Genomic DNA, 22,045 nt, shown 5'->3' on the forward strand with positions numbered 1-22,045 from the left:
CTCATAATGTCACACAGAGGACCTGGGCTGGGGAACAGAACAAGTTTAGGAAAAGCAGCAGAACTCCTTGTAGTGATTCAGAGCTGGTCCAAGCCGGGGGAGCAGAGCACAGGGGCAGAAGGGAAAACCTATTAGCCCTGCAAGGTTGCTTGAGTTGGGGCACAGATACAAGGGTGATACCAGCAAAGACCAGACTGCTGCACAGAGATTCTGAGCTAGGGCTGCAGCGGGATCCCTGTCATGCAGGTCTGAGCTTGGGGACAGAACTCTAGGGAAATGGACAAGCAGGGAGTTCTTGTAATGATGCAGCATAACAGTAGGCTGGGAAGCTACGCGCAGGGGCAGAGAGGAAAGCAGGGTTGCTCTTGCAAAGCTTTATATATATTCAGAGATAGGTGAACTAACACTTTGCAAGATGCAACATTAGATAAGCTGAATGATATAAACATCAGGGATTCATGTTTCATCACAACTGGTATTTAGTTTTACTTCTAGACACAATGAATGCATATGTATTTAAGATGTTTCTTTAATTGTGTGAATACGTATATTGTTTCTTGCAGTGTGTATCTATCTATCTAGATATAGATATAGATCAGTGGTTCCCAAACTTGTTCCGCCGCTTGTTCAGGGAAAGCCCCTGGCGGGCCGGGCCGGTTTGTTTACTTGCCGCGTCTGCAGGTCTGGCCGATCGCAGCTCCCACTGGCTGCAGTTCGCTGCTCCAGGCCAATAGGAGCTGCTGGAAGTGGCACGGGCCGAGGGACGTACTGGCTGCCGCTTCCAGCAGCTCCCATTGGCCCGGAGCAGCGAACCACGGCAGTGGGAGCCGTGATTGGCCGAACCTGCGGACGCGGCAGGTAAACAAACCAGCTGCATTAGCGGCGGAACAAGTCTGGGAACCACTGATATAGATGTATAAGTCTGTTGTTGTTTTGCTCCTACTATCCCTGCTGAACAGTAAATATCAGCACACCCATGTCTTTACGGCTTTCTTTCTGTGTCTTCTCACCCACGACTCTGAGATGCAACTTGCTCTGGGGCAAAACCCAAAGGAACATCAAAGTGAATATTACAGAAAAAAATAACGAGTAATTAAACATTAATTAGCAGCTGTCATTTTTGGCAGATGCAAACTTATTACTTCCAGGAGGGATATTTTTAGACTGTTTCTACAATTACTTTATTATGCGGTGCAAGTCATTTTTTTTTTATCTGATGTCTAAAAATATGTCTGGGCCTTTTACTGGAGAATGTAATAAAGTGGGCTTAATAGGTAAATAAGAAGGGAAGAGAGGAATTGAGATTTGCCCTCTTTTTTTGTTATTCTCTAAATGCTGCATGCAATGTTGTTATAGCCGTGTTGGAACCAGGGCCTGTGTAAGCTTGAACGCTTGTCTCTCTCACCAACGGAAGCTGGTCCAATAAAAGATATTGCCTCGCCCACCTTGTTGCTTTATTCTCCAAAGCTGTTTACCTTTCAGTATATTTCATTTGCTTCCCAGAAACCATGGAACCTTCATCACTGCCCTTCCTATTTAAGGATCAGAATCTGTAAACCCTTAACAGGAACTGGAGTGGAAGAATGGTCCAGTGGTTAGCACACTCATCTGGGATTCAACTCATCAGGGTTTTAATTCCCTGACTTGCCATGGACACCTTCAGTAAGTTGTTTAGGAGACTAGATTCCTTTCAAAAAATCCAGCCCCTTAGTTTTTCTATGCCTCAGTTCCCCATCTGTATCATTGCACTGCCCTCCCTCCCAACGGTGCTGTGAGGCTAAATGCACTACATGTGGTGAGGTTAGGGTGACCAGACAGTGTGAAAAATCAGGATGGGGGTCGGGGGATAATAGGAGCCTATATAAGAAAAAGACCCAAAAATCGGGACTGTCCCTATAAAATCAGGACATCTGGTCACCCTAGGTGAGGTACTCAGATACTACAGCAATCAGAGCCATATAAGAACATAAGATAGAATACCTATAGGTGATGGTGCCACTTGAAGCCAATGAAAACTACTTGTATAAGAAGTGATCGCTTCTGTGAGTACAGGGTTGGTGGAGTGGGCCCTAAGTATTTCTCATGTTTGACTGATCACTGAGACAGCTCAACATCTTGTTGTGTCTACCTTTCTTAGGCTGCTCACATATGATCTCCAGAGAGAGAGCGAGAATCCCGGGTGGTTCTAATCCAAGTCTCATTGCCAGGGCAGAATCTGCCCTTTAGTTTTGTATGAGTCTAAGCGAGACAGCAGGGTCCACTGGGTAGGGTGCAGGACAGGGTCACAGAAGATCAGGATTCTGTTTCCAGCTCTGCAGCTGCCCTCATGAATGGCTTTGGGCCATTTTGGAACCTTCATCACTGCCCTTCCTATTTAAAGATCAGAATCTGTAAACCCTTAACAGGAACTGGAGTGGAAGAATGGTCCAGTGGTTAGCACACTCATCTGGGATTCAACTCATCGGGGTTTTAATTCATCCCTTCAGTTTCCCCGTTCCTGGGGATAATGATAAAATCTAGGTATTATTATTTTGCCAGTGTGCTCTTAAAAGAAAACTGCAATAAATTTTGCTGTGAATAAAATGGGTTTACAGTAGTAAGACTGATTTCACTGCAATAAAGAATTTGCTTTAATTAATTACTTACTGAAAAACAGAATTTCAGGGTGTGCGTGTGGGGGGGGGAAATCAACCGTTTATTTCCCTAGCTCCAGTTAATAAAGGGACGATGGTAATTACTGTAGCTAGTAATTGCATAGTGCTTGAGCCAAAATCCGTGGAAGCCTGCCATTTAAGACTCCCATTTTGCTCAATGTGCTTTGGATTAGACCTCTGTGTGTGTGTATACGGAGAGTGTTTATTTTAAAGTGTGTGTTTTACCCACAAATAAGAAGAGTCTAGATAGGTTTAGCCATAGCCAGAAACAGAGATGCCAGAAGAGAAATCCTATACCTACAATCAGATCTTTTTGTACTGATTTATATAAAGATGAATATTTATAATAATACCTGGTGACTTTCTATCCAGCTTGTCTCAAGTTGCTGGCCTGTGTGTTAACCCTTAGCACCTCAGCTAAACAGAAACGTTTAGCATTTAGAAGAATGATTGGGGTCTTGATGTGGGAGGTTGCATCACACTTCAAACTCCATCCCTTCCATTATGCTACTTGTATTAGCACCATGTTTGCTCATCAGTGAGCTCTGTCTTCCAAACAGAGAATTGAAATTAGTTGTGCAAGTGGTCCGTCAAGTCGACCAGGATCATTCCCTTCATGATGCAAGGTTTCAGCAGGAGCTGAGCATGCTCCAAGCCTCACAGGAGGTATTCAGCACCTCCCAGAATCAGACCCTAAATATCCGTAGGCTACGGTGCCTGACTGAGCTTGTGGGTTTTCCTGAATTACGTTGGGCTGTCAGCTCTTCTGCTTCTGTCAGCATGGGCTTGTTTTATCTTGTCTTCCGCTGCAATAATTCCCACAGACTGAGCAACAAAGGAGGTTCAGGTACAGGTTACAGACTCCCAGTCATCAAGAAAATTGACACTCACAACAGGAGATGAATTTGACTGTGTCTCTCTGTACAACACTTTTCCTAATATGCGAGAAAATAGGAACAAAAACCCAAGTCCTCTTGTTCTGGCCATTCCAGTTCTTTCATCATTGGTAGCACCAACAGGTGACATATGAAAGTGGGTCCCCATTGTGCTGGACAAAGACGTATCAGGAGAGTTCCTGCCCTGAAGAGTTTGCAGTCGAAGGACCTGAGTAAGAGAAGGAAAAGAAAGTGATGGTGGAAGGAGACAGTGGGAGAGAATGAAACGGTGAGAAAGAGAGAAGAAGGGATGAATTTTCATAGTCATAAAATGAAGCCAACAGACAAAGGCTCTGTCATTAAGCTGTGCTGGGGCCACTATGATGAGGGTAGATCAGTCACCAATCATTCTGGCTTATTCTAGTGTGTGGTAATGCAGTAGCAGGCTCTCAAACAATCCCACACATAAACAGAATAAGAATGGCAGTGGGTCCCTAATGGCTTTTTACACTGGATTCCCCAAGCCTTGTCCCATCACTATACATACTCAGTCACCCAAAGCAAAGAGGCCACCATTGCTTCTGGCGGCCATTCACTAGGAAAGAGCACAAAAACAATGCTGGCCTGGAATCTGAGTCTAGAAAACATCAGCTTGGGTCTGCTTTGCAAGATCAAGGCGCAGCTGAGATCTGGGTCCTTTTTTATCCAAAAGTGTGGGGAAGAGAGTCATTGCCATCTAGAGGTGCTTGCCTCTCAGGGCTTTCGTTTGACACTGACCACCCTAGAGACAGGGTCATTTGAGTACTAGAGGGCTCTTTGATCTAAGACACTGACCTAACAAAGTTCAGGGGCTGGGAGCTTGAAACTAGACAAATTCAAAGTGAGAATAAGAAAAAAAATTAGACCAGTGAGGACAAGTAAGCATTAGAATTCCAAGGGAGGTGAAGTCTTTACATCAAGGTCAAATGTCTCTTTCCAAAAGACTTGATGCAGTTCAACCACAAATTATTGGGCTTGGTCAAGAAATCAGTGAGTGAAATCCTATGGCTTGTGTCATGGAGGTCATCAGGGTAGATGATGACAGGGGTCCTTTCTAGCCTTGGAATCGATAACAGAACTAGGACAGCTGACAAAGCCTGGTTCAAGAAGAAAGCTCTCTCGCTAATCAGGGTGCAGACAAGGAACTGGTTTCCTTGGTATGTTCCCTGGCCACATCAGGCAATTAATTAGAACAATATAAAGGCTCATTTTGAGATATTTAAGAAAAGACATTCTCAAAATGGGCCCCACCCTTGTGGTTTGCACTGAGCCTTCCCTTAAGTGTGGGAACCTTCTTCTAGATGGATTAATCAATGCAACCATCCTATGAAATTTGGGTGAGCGAGACCTAAGTTGACGCCATTCCAATTGATAATGAGATTAATTGTATGGGAGACTTTTTTTTGTGTGGTTTAAATACAGAGCAAAGATACTTGTATCCTGTGTGTTGACCACTTTATGTATTTGCTCTGTGTCTTGTCTCCTGACAAGTATTAAAAAACCTCCTCTATTTCCATAGGTAGCTTCCTTACAGAATCTCCAGATCCTCCTCTGCAAGAAATAAAGGTCAAACGATGCAAGAAAGTTACATATGAATTAAATTTAACAACCAACAACCCATTGTTGCCTATGTAGATATGGATTTGAACCAATGCTCCAGAAGTAAGAGACTTGAGATGCCAGCATCCATTGTCCTGATATATCCAACCTTCCTCACCTGATATAAATAGATCCAGGTTTTAAAACACCATGCCAGTAACCCATCTGAGGTCTCCAATTGTTCTTGGTAATATTTCTAATAAACAAAATAGGTAATATTTAAATTTTTGAATGCTTTTTGAGCTGGAGGGATTAAGTCTCCAGGATCAGGCACACCGATAAGGCTACATGTATAGTAAAAATTAACCCCAGCTTATGAAGTGGTTTGTTTATTTACAAGAGAACTGGAGAGCGAATGCCTGCAGAGCCAATGCATGTTGAATTTCAAGGTGCTACATGCATTTGTTTCAATTAAGTCATTGCTAAGGATGGCCATGCCTACTACCAGAGCAGCAGTGTGGGACAGCTTGTGATATGAAGCCCCTAGCCCCTCTGGCTTATCGGCTACGTGCATGAGAAATATCCCAAAATTCTCTCTCTCTGAGGGCGCTGCCAGGTGCCAGCAAGAGCCTTGTCAGTTTCAACATGCTGTTGGCTCAAATGAAGGGAGCAGGTGGGCAAGGCAAAGGGATGGTGTGACACCTGCACAAGCGTGGGCCTGCACAACCAAAGCACAGATGATGGTGGGTGTGAATTTCAAGCCTTGACAGTCTCCCTTTAACCACCTCCGAAGGTGGAAGGCCTTATTATCAGTCTCGATGCCTAGTTCTCATTACCTTGTCAGCAAAACAGTTTTATTAGGGAAACAAGTCCACACAACGAGCCAAGCAAGCAGCTGCTAAGCTGCTGAATTAGGCTGGCCCTGTCTACATAAATGGGTATGCTGCCTCCAGAACAGATGTTTTCCCTCTTTGGGACTGAAGAAAGGTACCGAGATTTTGATAAGAATGATGTGTTAGAGGTTGTCAACCGAGAAAACGGATGAGCTTGAAGTTAAAGCACTGGACTGGGACTCAGGAGACCTGCATTTAATTGCTGGCTCTGGCAAAAACTTCCCGTGTGATATTGGGCAAGTTTCCTAATTTCTGCTTTTGTTCTCCATCTGTAAAGTGGGAAAAATTATTCTTTTCTCCCTCCTCCTGTTTGTCTATTTAGATTGTAAGCACTATGGGACAGGGACAGTCTGCTACCAGGTGTCTGTGCAGTGCCTAGGATAACAGAAGGTCACTGTCAGTCGAGGCTTCTAGACACTACTGGAATAATAGAGGACCAGCCCATTATGCCAGGAATTGCATTGTCATATCTTAGGTGGTGGCTGTGGCGGGCCCGGGGGAGTTTTTCACCTTGATGTCAATCTCTTGTCATCCCACCTGATTTTAAGTGTCTTAAAATCCCTCCTCCCCGTGCATATATTTTAGTTACTGATATTCCTGGCCCCAGATTGCTATCCTTCCCCACTCCATGGATCCAATTAATAACCCAACATTTTCAGAAGTGTCGTCTGCGGTAGCTTTGTAGTGTTTTTATGACACTGCATATTTTAATGGTTGTTAGCATGCTTCAAGCACCGCAGCAGGTTTGTGTAAGTTGTAACCAGGGTCTATCTCCAGCTCTGCCACTAGCCTGCGGGGTGATCCTGGGCAAGTCACTTCCTCTTTATATGCCTCAGTTTTCCCACTCTGTAAAATGGGGATCATGATACTACCCACCTTGAGATCTACTGATGTAAAGAGCGAGGGGGCTATTGTTATTATTACTTTTATTTATTATTATGGGGGGATGGAATTTGAGGAATTATAGTATGTTCTGAATAATGCATTATCTCACTCTTCCACCACCCAAGGCTTCCATTACAGTTACCACCATTCTCTTTGAAACCCTACCCTTCCCTGCAGGCTGAGGTCACTGTTGAGTAAAAGGAATTTAACTCCTCCTTCCCTTGCTTGGACTGAGTGAGCTGCATCTGCAGCTATTCTCAGCCATTATGAGCACGGGTTGAAGAATCACCCCCCAGAAATTGTATGTGGGAGCCAAGGGATGTGCTTGCCTAGGGGAGAAACTATCTATTAGCACTTTTTATACCCCCTAAGGATTTTATAGGCCTCATGGCTCACCTCACTGCTGTGAGGTCAGTAAATATTATCCCCATCTTACCAGCTGGGAAATGGAGACTGAGAAGTGGTAGAATGTATTCAAGGCCATAATGGGAGGCAGTGTCAGAGCTGGAATTAGACAGCGGAAGTTTCTGAGTTGGCACAAACATCTCTCTAGTCATCTCTATACAAAACAGTTCTAGAGGAGATTTGTTCTCATGTGTGCTCTAATCCTCCTAGTCAAAAATCTCTAAAGATAAAAAGACACATTTCTAATCAGCCACATTAACCTGGAGAGGGATTTCTTTTAAACACTACAAGCCCAATTCCTCCCACATTTACACCAGTGTAAGTTTTTTGAATACTCTGGATTTACAGTGGGGTTAATGAGAGGCAAAATTAGTACATTAGCTCACTTCCATGACCAATCTGATTGTATACTTCAGTGAAGAGAGCCCCTTATCTGGCTGTCTGCCTTATCTGGCTGGCTCATCAATATACGATGCTGCAAGGTGGCAAATTGGGTTCATTTCAATCCTCCTCCTGTTTAGACCTGCTGCTCCCTGCTCACTGACATATGAATGAATGTCAAATGAAAATATTTTTCAGGAAAGAGAGCACTTAACCCCAACAATTGATGTCAACATTGCTAACAGCTCAGAGATAGATTCATGGTCAAAACACGTTGAAGCTAAGTAGGTGGCCCAGCACCGCACTGCCAGGCGGAAGATCTGGTTTGGATTTTGGAGAAGCAGGGAGCTAAACACCCAGCTATCTGGCCCCACCCGGCACAACTGGGGCTTTAAAGATGACTCACGCCAAGACACCAGAGTTTTGCTTTTTCAGGACACCGGCCAGTCTAAAATCAACTCAGTGAGTGTTAAAAACTCTCCCTGCTCTGGCCTTACTTCTGCTCAGGGTGCAAAGTAATTCCAAAGACTGTCCATAGGGGGAGTGGTGTGCAGTGTTGTAGCTGTGTCAGACCCAGGATACTAGAGAGACAAGGTGGGTGAGAAGGTAATATCTTTTATTGGACCAACTTCTGACAGTGGGAGAAACAAGCTTTTGAGTTTACACAGAGTTATAATATAGTCTTGCTTGGACCACAAACTCTAAAACCATCCCACAGGAGAGCTGTAATCCAGTTGTAGCAGGGCATCAGAAGCTAATAAGCCAAGAGGGTGTAAATTACTAACACCTCTCTCACCTCTGGTCTGGACGGAGGCATGACAGTGCTGTCTATTTTGATTGGAAACTCCAGAGCAGCTCAGTCTTTTTATCCTCCAGCTGAAGAGACTTCTCCATGCTACTTTCATTTTGCAGGCTTCCATATTTCTGCATTTTGGGTTATGGGTATTTGGTTTTGGTTTGGTGGGCCTAAATCTATTGCTGGTTTGTTTGTTTTCAATCCACACTTTGGTTTTCCTTTTGAAGGTTTCTTAAAAGACAGAAAAATATCATCAGATGTCAGTAACCCAGGAATATTTAAAATGATCATGATCTTAGGTAGTGTGTTAAATCCATTCTTGACCTGTGAGGTGACCATGTGCAGCACAGTAAGTTATATGGAGAAGAGCTGTGAGAAACCAGGTGGCTTTTTCGAAGATTTTTTTGTTGCAACATGCTGTCATTATTGCAGCAAATCCTTCATGCCTATTTGCAGTCGTTCAGCTAATCTGTGGCGGGGAGAGAATGGGACTGTAGAAAGCTAAGGAAATTACACAGACATTGTCCACCCCCAGATCCAACGTTCCCCTTCCATGTGGTTTTGGGATTCATGTGGGATTGGAGTTGTACTTGGAAAGCATAATACATGTACCAACATCTGGAAGTATCATAATGATTGCTGTAAGAATTATTACCGTAGTTGTGGACGAAGTCTAGCACTTTGCAGCACATTCAGACTAGCAGCAGCTTGCTTTGGTTATTGAAAACATTTTATACCCTGGGCCAGACTTCACCAAATAGAAAAGGGGGAAAAAAAGAAACCATAATCTAAAAATTAGACAAACAGAATGGACTTTGAGCATTTGCAGCCAAACACTATCATGAATGGAATATATTTAGTAATTAGAGGAAAGGACTGGGAGCCAAAAATCTTGTGTTCTATTCTTAGTCTTGCAGTTGATTTGCTTAGTATTCTTGGGTCAAGTCACCCAGGCCAAATGTTTCAGAAATGCCAACTCACTTTGGGTGCCCAACGTGAGACACCTGAAAACATGTGGGTGCTCATCCTCTCTGGGACTTAGGTCCCAGGTGCCCAAAATTGTGAATCTAAAAAATAAGGCAGACCAAATTAGTGGGAATATTGAAACATTTTTCCTTTTTGTGCTTCAGTTTTCTCCTCTGTAAAATGTGTACAATACAATATAAACTTCTCAAGGATGTTAAGAAGCTTAATTGCTGTTTGACAGTGCTTTGAGATATTTAAATACGAGGTGCCTCCGAAGTTGCAAAGCAATCAAGTTAGTCATGATCTGACCTGCCACCTGTGGGTGCTATCATGTTTTGCTCCATGTTTGGAACAAGAATGCCTAGACATGGCATTTCAAAACATTGTCCAAGGCTGTTTGGAAAATGTGCTCATATCCTCATCCAGAAGATGCCACCTTTCAGAGGCAGTAAGTAAGAGAAGGATGTGAAAAGATAGCAGCTTCCACTGATTTGATCAGTTCATAATTAGGGCAGATTTTCCATAAGAAGTAATCCTTACTATAAATGTGATCCCTATAAGTCTTATTACACCTTTGGCCTGAGCAGTTAACCAATATTCAGGTCCTTTTAGGCTTGTTCCCATGTCTGGTGTATTGGCCCTTCTTGCAGGCAAAGGGCTCTGTAGGAAAGCATGTGATCAGAGATAAAACAGTGTGGTGTGCTGCAGACTGCAAGCCTAGAATAAGGTACGATTAATGATGCCACTCTGGTTTAGGGCGCAGCCTGTTTTGTCTCCATCTTTCTTTTGTTTCTTGTGTGTTATCATTCTGAATTCTCAGCAGAAGAGTTATGTTAGTTTGAAACCTTCCCGCAAGAGTATTTTGGTTTTTTTAAAATCTAACTTCTCTGTTTGTAAGCTGTGAAACATAACAGGATGAGAAATTAATTATTCCAGTCTGGTATATTCTTAACACAATTTTGTTTATTTAAACAAACATACACAAAGATCTGTTTCTTCGAATACAGTAAAAACAAACAGCACCAAGCAGTTTCCTTGCTCAGAAATCCTTAGATCTGCCACTCAAGAGACCTCTGTGCCCAGATATCTCTTCTCTCCACTTCATTTTAGGGTCGCACTCACAGCTGCTTTCCCAGGATTTCTTCTGGTGTTCAGCCTCTAATACATGCAGGCTGCAAAACCAATCTCCTAGCCCCTGAATTTGCAATCAGTCCACAGCCCACCTGGCTTAGCCCTGACCTGACCTGTGTCTTGGGGGTGCTCCCTCCACTGTTTGTAGCTGCATCTACTACAAAAAGGGGCTTAACTGCTCCTTCTATTGAGCCTAAAAGAATGCTTCCCACCCTTACTGACTTTGATCCTCTTTGGCAGCCATTAGCCCCTTTCAGCATAACAGCGTTATTCACAGAGTGTAAGATCTGACCCTAAACATCAACGTTTGGACGTAGGCTTTTGAGGGCTGATGTGTTTTTCCTGGAAATCACTTACCATGATTTGTGAATAACAAATAACAAAACAGTAAGGTGCAACACTAACCCTCCAGACTGAACCTCAATGCTTGGGAAGTTTTCCCAGCAATTTTAACACCTTCCTGTGGAACTTTGATACTTTGGGGGAGAATCTTACCCTACCTGCCGCAATAATGGGTAATCTCCTCCGGTTCTAATGGGGAAAGGGCAGTCCCTCTCCAAAACAAATTAAGCCATCCATAAATGAAAGGAACACAAATTAAACCTGCTGACAAAACTCAAAGCTGCATCATTTCTGGCCATGTGCCACTCCAAACAGGCTGCAGGCTCAGGAAGGTGGGTGTTGTTTATCAGAGACACATCTCTTTAAGTTTCATAATAACTGCCTTTCAGGAAGAGCTCTAGTTAAAACAATTCCCATAGTCATGTTTTAAGAGCCCAGGGTGCAACAAGGCACTCTGGGAAACAGCAAGAACAAAAAATGTTCATTGAGGTCAGGCTGAGCTAAGAGTGGGAAAATGGTCCTGGAGGTATTTTTGGTTCCAGCAATAATACAACCTGCCATTTGTTATATTTTATTTGCTCATTATTGTCTTTTGTAGGTTGATCAAAGGTTTCACGTATGGCTGAGTTGTAATCTGTAATACGGTTTGCATAGTCAGGCTGACTTCAGGAATCTTGCACTTGAACTGATTCTTTGTAAATAAATTGGATACTAATTTTCCCTATGGGGATGACACCATGAGTTTTTCTATCATCCATCTGATGATCTCAAAGCACATTATCACAAACAGAGAATAATGAAGCCTACAGTATCCCATAAATTGTCTGTGGTGTAGTTTGTAGCCGGTGCCCAGAAAGCTTGTCCCTCTCACCAACAGAAGTTGATCCGATACTATTGTCTCTCTACTATTCCTAACAGGTTAGACAAATGCCTGTCAGGGATGGTCTAGATAATACTTATCCCTGCCATGAGTGCAAGGGACTGGACTAGATGACATCTCGAGGTCCCTTCCAGTCTTATGATTCCATCTCATGAAGTACATTATTATTATTCTCATTTTACAGATGGAAAAACAGAGGTTCAGTGATGGAGCTAGGAACAGAGCATACATCTCCTAATGCTAGTTCTGTCTTGTAGTCACATGAAAAAACATCCCCTTCTTTGCTATCAGCCACATCCTCATGCAATTTGCAGTGAACCACTGACTGTTGCATAGTAGAATTATGTTAACATGGAGAATGATTTTATAATGTTTTTTCGTTAAGGAAAAGCCATTTCACTCCCTACATATGACATGCAGTTACCTTCCTTCATTCCGTGAAAGGCCAAGGCTGTTCGTTGGTGGGTCTGACAAGGTAGAGCAGTTTGCATGATTGGAAAGTCCTGATGTTGACTGGATGGAGGATATTTCTTGTCACTATTGTCCAATTTAACTCAGAGGGGAAAAAAGTCAAAAGCTGATACAAGGGAGTAGGTATTGAATTCTAGCACAATTCACTCGCGTTGGTTTCTAAATATCTGTATTTGCCTATTATTTGGCTAAACAACTGTTGTTAATTGATGGGAGATGAATCTGAGGATTTCTTGCACTGAAAGCTAATGAAGGTGGAATAGAGAACTTCCTATCAAACATTTTGGTCATTTTCTCACCAGCTGTGGAGACTGAGGCAAGCTACATAATACTATATAAATACATCAGGATTTCTGTATTGTGCTTGATTGTGCTTACACCGAACTAACATCCCAGCAACCATCTTTCAGAAGTTGCACTATCATCCCATATTTTGTCTGTTTCCATATTTTACTGATTTTTACTGCCCACAACATGGAGAAATTGAGATTGCTGGCTGCAGAAACAGAGAACAGGGAAGAAAACTGAGCACTATCCCATCCTTCCCCCTGCAGCCCTGCCAATACACTAGAAACCTGATTTGCCACACTTTCGCTAACACAGTCTTTGACCCCTGCAGCTCAATCCAGACCTGTAGACTCTCGTCTTTTCCACTCCCAGGTCTCTAAATAGATTTTCCACCATAAGAATGGCACATGCAACATTACATCCTTTTCTAGCCAAAAAATCCCAATAAAGTAAAAATAAAATAAACCCCCAAATCCTAAAAAAAACAAACAGTAGCTTGAAACTAATCAACCTAAAAACAGTAAATTAAGAAAAGAAAATGGTATTCCAAGTAGTTTTTACCCCAACATAGGAGAAGTACTCAATTAAGTAGGGAGGTCAATGTTGCTAATGATTTTTACACGTAAGGCTCTCAGATACTGCAGTGAAAGGCAACGGGTTTAAAACCCTAACATGGATTGAAGGCACTGGATTTCTGATCTGTGGAAGTCTGCTCCTATTCCTGAGACTTTACTCTCCTTAGCTTCCACTTCTGGAGCAGGGAAGGTTGGTAGCACCAGCATATATGGTGGTTTTATGAGCTAAAATGAAACCAGCAACCATATTTCCACTTCTTCTGACCTCACCTACAACTGAACCCAGGTCTATAACACTTTAAAAAACAAGTTAATTAGCCAGCCTACCTTTTAATCCCATGTCTTGTTTGTACTCACCTGTTTTCCTATCTGTAGACAATCTGTTTTCATGTGTGTCTACTTATATAATCATTAATCCAGTTTCTTTAGTTTCAGCTCCAAGAGGGACATAGCTTAACAAGTTTCTTGCCAAGTGTTCTCTCTGCACCTGGAGGGTGTTTTGTTTTTTTCTTTGTCTGAAACATAGAATTTGCCTGCAGACATTTACAACATCAGATTAAAGATTTGGGGGGTTGTTGGTTCTTCTTCTTCTTCTTTTTTTTTTTTTTAAAGAAAGAGAGCAAAACAATCTTTGCAAGAAGGAACAAGTGAGCTGGTTTTCTGGTTGTGACAGGCTGAGCGCAGACCACCGCATTAGAACAAAAGAAAATAAACCAGAACCGGCAGCAGTAATTATACAGTACACAAAACAAAGGAGGACTCAACACATCTGCATATATACCATAAATGTATCTTTAATAGATTTATGGTATTACTGTGTGATGGGGAAATATGGGCCCAATTGATTCTAGCTGTGTAGTTAGGAGCACAATTGCATTGCTCTACTTTTCAAGCCCTTACCATGACTTCATGCACAAATTAATAGACCCACAGCATCCAAGGCCAGAAACCATTGTCACCATGTAGTCTGACCCCCTGTATAACACAGGCCATAGAACTTCCCCCCAAATAATTTCTAGGTTGTATCATTTATTTTAAAAAGTCCAATTTTGATTTAAACATTGTAAGTGATAGTGAATCCACCACGATCCTCGATGAATTATTCCAGTGGTTAATTACCCTGACTGTCAACAAAAATGACACCTTATTTTCAGTCTGAATTTGTCTAGCTTCAACTAGATTCCAGACTTTGCATCATGTTAGACCTTTCTCTGCTAGACTGAAGAGCCCATTATTAAATATTTTTTCCCCATATAGATACTTACAGACTGTGATCAAGTCACCTCTTAACCTTCTCTTTGTTAAGCTAATTAGACTGAGCTCTTTGAGTCATTGGGCATCTGACCTTGTACACAGCCCGGTCTAATGATTTGTCCATGTACAGTGTCGAATGAGAATGCAGGTTACCCATTTTTGAAGATGAAAGTATATGCTTATCTGCTTCACCTCAGACCTGTGGTATTTTGCCTGCCATCTAGTGGTAGCTCTAAAAATGATAATAATACCTAACTTACATCACACTTTCTATCAGTAGTTCTCAATGTACTTTATAGAGGAGATCAGTGTCATTATCCCCATTTTACAGCTGGGGAAACTGAGGAACAGGGGAGTGAAGTGACTTTTCCAAGGTTTCCCAGTAGGCCAGTGGTCAAGCCAGGAATAGAACTGATAGCAGAGAAGGGAGAAGGTTTTTTTTTTCTCTGTAATACATTCTCAGAGGGTTGGTGTTTTGGGGGGCTGCGGGGTGTTGTTATCTCCTTCCTCTGCAGCATCAGGGATGGCCACAGCTGAGACACTGGCAGGGTGGACCATGGCTCTGAGGTCACACCAAGCATCCTCTCTCTGAGGTGATTGGCTGGCTGGTTCTTGCTCACATGCACAAGGTCTAACTGATCACCATATGTGGGATCAGGAAGGCATTTTCCCCAGGTCAGATTGACAATGTCCTTGGGTGAGGGGGAGTGTTTTGCCTTCCTCCGCAGTGTGTGGTTGTGGGTCACTTGACAGAGTTATCTGGTATCTCTCATTTAACTATTTCCCTGCCATTGCAAGGCCTTCAGGCACTGGGTGCACCTGGGTCCCTCATATTCTCTGCCTGTGGCATATAACAGTCTAGTCTCCTGTGAGCTGTGATACTTTGGTCTAATTTCAGTTCGCCAGTGAAATACAGGAGGGTCAGACTAGATGAGCTGGTGGTCCTTTCTGGCATCAACCTCAGTGACTGTCTGAGTCTCTAACTTAGGTCTCCCAAGCCCCAGTCTAGTGTGCTGTCCACTAGCCCACGCAGCCAGACCATAATTATAGTAGCTCTTTATTCAGGAAAGGCGTTTAGGACAAATACTATTTCAGAATCCTTTAACAGTCTTGTCTATTTGGAAAATGAAGAACTGTGGAAGGAAGCAACGTGGCTCCCGGTCCCTTTTATTTCCCTTACATTAAAAATAAAATTCTCCCTTTGTGCACAATATACCACAAGCTGAACTATTTCCAACTCTCTAATTTATGCTATGAAGGGAGGAGCTATTCTTCATTTTAATGAACATTATTTGTTTTTTTTCCCTGTTTCATTGTTCAATAGTAAATGTGTACCATGCCCTTAAGCTGCCTTTATTTTCATTACCGTGTCTGATTCACTTTATTTAGGACAGAGCAACTCTTCTTCTCTGTACAAGGCATATGGCTAAAAAATCAGAACATCCAGTGGTACAATTTAGAGGCGCCCTCTGGGCAGTTTACAAATGGACAGAAGAGGGTTGCTTTGTGCCTTTAAACATGAAACTGCAACCAGAATTGATACAATGCTCTCAGTGGCAGAATAGAGTGTGAAGGACGGATGGCGCACTTTGAAATGGATATCATGCTATACAGTTTTCTCAAGCAATATATCCTCACGTAAAGGCATTTTCAAGCCTGATACATTCTTCCGGGAACCTGAATTTAGAAAATAATAACCAAGTTGCGTAGTAGATTTCGAGGTATCTTATTTCTTCCCATTGCCCTTTTTCTCCCCTCCAGCTTGACCCAGTGAGGTTGTGGCTAATTGGTTACGCGTCCCTGTACATTATTCAGCTGTAAGACATACTGGGGAAATGGAAATTGTATTCCCAGCGACAGACTGATACCACTCACTACCATCCTGATCAGTATCGTCTCACTGTTTCCTTGTACTCCCCATCTGTCTGTATCCATCCATTTTCTCTTGTCATACTTAAATTGTAATCTCTTTGGGGCAAGGACTGTCTTTTTGTTCACTGTCTGCACCTCACCTAAAGCAATGGAGTCTTGGACCATGGCTGCTAGGTCCTACCTCAATATAAATAATACTAAAATAACACTGATAGCCCTTGGCACTTCTACTGCTCCTGAGAGGATCCCAAGTATTTATCCAAAATTACAGAAACCGCACAACTTCCCATGAGGCGGTTAGATTGTCCTCATTTGACAGAAAAGCAAAATGAGGCATTGGAACAAGTGACTTAACCTCTCTAAGGTTTCACAGCAGGTCAGAGTTGGGAATCAAACCTGGGTATCCTGATGCAGTCGTCTACTGGAACCACTAGACCACACTGCCTCCAAACATATATAAAAATAGAATTTTGAGTACATAAGAGGTTGGACATGAACCCTAACTAGATTTATAGGAGTTGGAAATTCTGCCAGATGTCTGACTTTCAGAGGTTTTGCAGTCTGATCTTGAATTTGATTTATATCTTTGACGTCAAGAGGAACCAATCTTAATGATCTCCGTGCAGGTAATATACAGGCAAAGAAATGCACGATATAATCACTTTGTGCATTGGCTCTTCTTTTACTCATTCAGAAAGATTAACTCAATTAGTAGCCTCAGTTTCTAAAATGTGACTTAGAGCTTTCCCGTTGTTCAACTGTGTCTGGAAATACAATATCAGCCCGATTAGTCACAGGTTTTTATAGACTTGTGCTTTACAGTTCCATGTCACAAATTGTAAGTAATCTGCCTCCCAGAGCTCCAGCCTGATTTATCTAGCTCCATCCTGACCTCCAAAGCGGGCCAGTGCCTTAAAGGCACAATTAAGCCTTGAGATAAGGCCCTGTCTTCTACTTGTTCTGTAAAGCATCTAGCACATTTGTGGGCACCAGCAAAATACTAACTATTGTGGCATCTCCTGCAAGGCCCTACAGTTTTGCATGCCAAGCAACTACTAAATCAGTACTTGCGGAGGTGGATTAAAAATGTGTTGGTTTGGCTAAAAAAGCAGGGAGTGATGGAGGCAGGGGGTGGGGTGGGGGATATTTTAAATCTCCAGATTTAGCAGCTCCGCTAAACTTGGTATGTTACTGAATGATGCAGCACAAGGGAGTTTTGTTCTTTTTTAATCTAAACGCTGCTGTATAAATCAGAAGTGAAGCCGCCATGAAATACAAACCAGGAAATGCATAATTCCTTTTGCCTTGAGTGAGTAACTTGAAAAGCATGACAATAGCTGCTCTAGTGAACAAGGTCAGTGATTGATGTCCAGCCCATAGCATAGGGTGCTGCAGAGCCCTAGGGTTAACACCATTGGTATCCAGCAGCTCTTCAGCATGTAGAAGCCATGTACCTGTTGCTTACATGGCTTTGCTGAAGGCAGGTTACCCCCCTCTAGCTTGGCCAGCCAACTTTGTTACCTGATGTGTAGGTGGATGAAACCATAGCCCCGCTTCACCCTTTGTTTGATCGTAGGGTAACCAAATGTCCCTATTTTATAGGGACAGTCCCGATATTTGGGGCATTTTCTTCTATAGGTGCTATTACCCTCCACCCCCGTCCTGATTTTTCACACTTGTTGTCTGGTCACCCTATTTGACCCTGCCCCTTTTAGAGCACTATGTGAATCTGGGGGAGTAGGTTGGTAGCAGACTCCATGGCTAATTACTCTATAGCGGCAACACTGTCCATATATGGGAATACAGGCCTTATAGAAACTTTAAAAAAAATCTTTCTTAAATGGGTTTCATCTCAACAGGTTTTAAAGTAACATTCTCTGGCAAGGTGAAGATTCCCAAAGACGAGCTGTTTGATTTATTGCCCAGTTCCAAAATCGAAAGATTATTGTAAATTGTCTTGTTTGGGAGAAAAACAATGACATTGGTCAGAAAATTGTTCCCAAATATTTTTTTTATTTTGCTAATGGATGAATGACGAGTGACTGGTTGTTGGAAAAGAACACTACACGATTCTTGTGTTAAACTGTCCCTAAACCGGACAATGTCACTTCAAGACCTGTTCACCTGCGTGAGATCATACCAGCTTCCTCAAGTGGTCTTGTTTCTGGCTTTTTGATAGTTTCTTGAGGTGGGGATGGAAGGGGGCAAGGCATGTGTGTGAGAGAGTCAGGTTTACAGGAAGTAAAACAATGAATATGTTTGAAATTGCTGATTTAAACAGGACTTTTCCCAAAACTGATGCTAGCTAAATATAACCTGATTGGACCAAATTACATAGCTACAAGGTAGGCCTCACACCTGAGTTGTCCAGACTTCTTCAAGGCAGGTGCTGCAAGGCTGAGGGTGCTAAATTCACAAACCATAAGATTCAAGAATAGTGCTGAGAAGTCACCTAAAGGAAGCCTGATGTTCCAGAATCTCCAAGATCTGGCTACCTTGGGGAAAGGAAGTCAAGACATCAGCAAACAGCTACTCCAGCCTTTGTGAACTTTTCAGCTCTTACAGTCTTCTGGACTCTTGCAGAGCAGAAGTTGGAACAAGAAGCTAGATTGTGATGTTCTGCTAGCACAGTGCACCTTGCTAACAGGCTCCAGGTGCAGGGAGAGACTGGTCGAACACCCTATAATTTTAGGTTCCTTATTTTTCTGTTTTTTTGTCCTTTGCTTCACATTAGCTGGGAGATATCCCGGCCTTTTTATATCATTTGATTTTAGGGTGTGAAAGTGTGGCATGCACGTGTGTGTGAGCATAAAGTCTACACAGGGAAGACGCCAAAATGAAAATTCCCCAAATTTAAATAGTTCTACATATTTCTCATAAAATAACTAAAGTGTGTCCTTTGTTAAAAAGTCCTTAAAAGTTTGAAACTGGCATTTGTGCATTCCAGTAAGCTTTTGTTTACCAAGAGTGGTCTGCTAAAGTCTAGATTATTATATCTCTTTTAGTGGATGGGAAGGAAAGGGTTTGCCACCATGCAACAAGAAGGAAGCTTCATCACTCGCATTATGACTGTGTTTTTTTATTAGCTAATTGGGTAATTATAATCATACTGAAACCAAATTCTTCTCTAATAAAATTATCATCATCATTAAGACACTTAACCAACTCCACATTATAAAATTGAATTGATTTTGATACAATTCTTTAGCCAGGATTTATAACCAAATGGATAGCCACCTTCTTAGAATCAACTTTAAAATGTAGAAGGACAGATTATAATTTGATTATTTAACTCATTTGATGATTTAATTCCAGTCCAGTGTTAAATCTTGTTAATTTTTTTATTAGATGTTGTATTGCTTTTTTCTGGGTTTTTAGTACAAGTAGCTTAGCTTTGAACACGCTGATTTTTATTTTTAATGCATTTTAATACAAATAATAGAAAAAACCTGAGACTCTTGTCTTTCAATAACATGGGTCCAGAACCTTTGAGAGGTCTGGCTGTATATCAACTGGTCAGCCTAAAAGCCTGACCAATTTCCCCTCATTAGCCTTTGGTTCTCACAGCTGAGTCATGAGAATGGAGTTAAAGAAGAGGTTATTTTTCATTCTTAAGGAAATGAATCATGTATCCCTGAATGCTCTCCTGCCCTGACTTTAGTCCTGTGACCTTTCGCCATGTCATCCCAGGTTGCCTCCTACAGTGTGGCCATGGCAGATTGTGGGAGGTCTGACTCAATCTCTGAAATTGACCCCGCTCCAGGTGGTAGGTGCAAATAAAAGCTGGCAGACACAGGCCAATGCCAAATCATGGATGTTAGCATTGCAAAGAGGAAAGCCATTGACTTTCTGTTTGCATTCTGGAATGAAGTAGATTAATTAAACATGGCAATGACATGAAATGTTATCTTATCAGTAACATTCCACCCTTCCAAAAAAACAAAAAGATTGGGTCCCAGAACTGTCCTTCAACCCTGATCAATGTGACCTCTATTGGCTGAATACTATACTACAACCACATGTCATTATTACGACAGCTAGAATTTTTCCTGCAAAATTCTTCTTGGCTGGATTCTCCTTTCAAATTTTTCCCACTGGGAAATAGCAAGACTATGCAAAAGTGAGAGGAAAAACACTTTTCTCTTGTAAAAGAAACACTTCCAAGATTTTGATGCTGTTGTCTGACAAAACTTGGAAAATAATAAAAAAGTGCATGTCTGAGATAACGGGACCCATGATTTTGAAATGAAACAATATCCCAAAATCTTCATGTTCCTCCTCAAAAAACGTTTCTTTCCAAAAAATGAAAAATGTAGTTGAAAATATTTTTCACCAAAACATTTGTTTTGATGAGACCCTACTAAGAAGATTATCTTTTAACCAGAAACTTTTCAACTCTCTACTTATTACACACATTCACTAGCTTCACAACAAGCAAGCTTTTGGGGGGCAGTGACATTCTGGTCTGCGTTTATACAACGCCAAGCACGACGGGTGCACCTGAGCACTACTGCAATACTACTAGCAATAGTTTCATCGCTGTCATGCCTTGCTACTACATTCCATCAGGGGGTGGGGGTTGCCTAGATGGGTGCTCATCACTGCATTGACTCCCTGAGAAGCACATGCAAGTCGGATAAGATGCAAGTGGATGCAGCTTTATAGCTGCCATCTTTTTTGCATTTGAAAATGAGAGTGTAAGGGTGGTGGAAGGCAAAGAAAGGTTAGAAAAGCAGAACTTGATAAACATTGTTTAAACATGCTCCTCCCACCCACTCGTCCCTGATGCAATCAGGAGAATATTGCAGATTTCTTTGCTTGTTTTTTTGTGTTTTTTTTTAAATTTGACCAACTTCTAATTTCCTGCTCCAGTGTTCACCTCTGCTGTGTCATTCCTGATAGCATTGTCTTAGAAGGCTCCAGATATCCCACAGGGCTAGATAAGCTTTCAAGGAAAACAAATGCAGCAATACCTTGAGCTTCTACAGTATTTCAAGCTATATTGCTATGATGCTGCTCTTTGGATGTGTCTGTTGGGCTGCCTAGTGGTTAGGCAGGTAGCTCCATACTAAAGGTTACCAGAAGAGCAGTTCCTTTGAATAAGCCACATGGTTAACATATTCCCAGTCACAAAATGGCTAGCATAAGATTATTTCCTGTCCAAATTCCTGAAGGGTGTGGAGAGATTGGTTTCTTTGAGGAAAGGTAGTCCGAACTGCATATAGCTTATAACCAAAAATATAACCAAATGCAGATTAAAGGTACTGATAACTATCTACAAGTATTCGAAGGGGCCAAAAATAAGGTGAGGAGTAGATTCTTTAGTATTATTCCAGGGTTGTATAACTAAAGTAGGACTGCACAGCCAGATATGAGAACTTAGGCCAGGTCTCCCCTATGGACTTATATTGGTATAACTACGTCACCCAGGAGTGTGCAAAATCCACTCCCCGGAGCGATGTAGTTATAGCGACCTAACAGTGTAGCTACCCCCTCTTGAGAACATGGTTTAACTACGCTAGTGGGAGACGCTCTCCCGTTGGCATGGTAGCGTCTTCACTAAAGTGCCACAGAGGCTCTGCTGTAGCACTGTACGTGAAGAGAAGCCCTTAGTAATGAAGACCAGGCCTAGTCAAGGTCAGAGGTGTCAGCACAGTTTTGAGCCTCGCTGTGGATTCCACCTGGGAATGATGGGCTGAAGTTAAGATGGAATATTAGGATAAGCGGACGCTTCTTGAGAGTGGGTTCTATTAGCCTATGCCATAGGGATCCAATGGAAGTGGTGGTGAAATGTCCATT

The sequence above is a fragment of the Mauremys mutica genome, chromosome 12 (assembly GCF_020497125.1).
Source record: "Mauremys mutica isolate MM-2020 ecotype Southern chromosome 12, ASM2049712v1, whole genome shotgun sequence".
Lineage (NCBI taxonomy): Eukaryota > Metazoa > Chordata > Testudines > Geoemydidae > Mauremys > Mauremys mutica.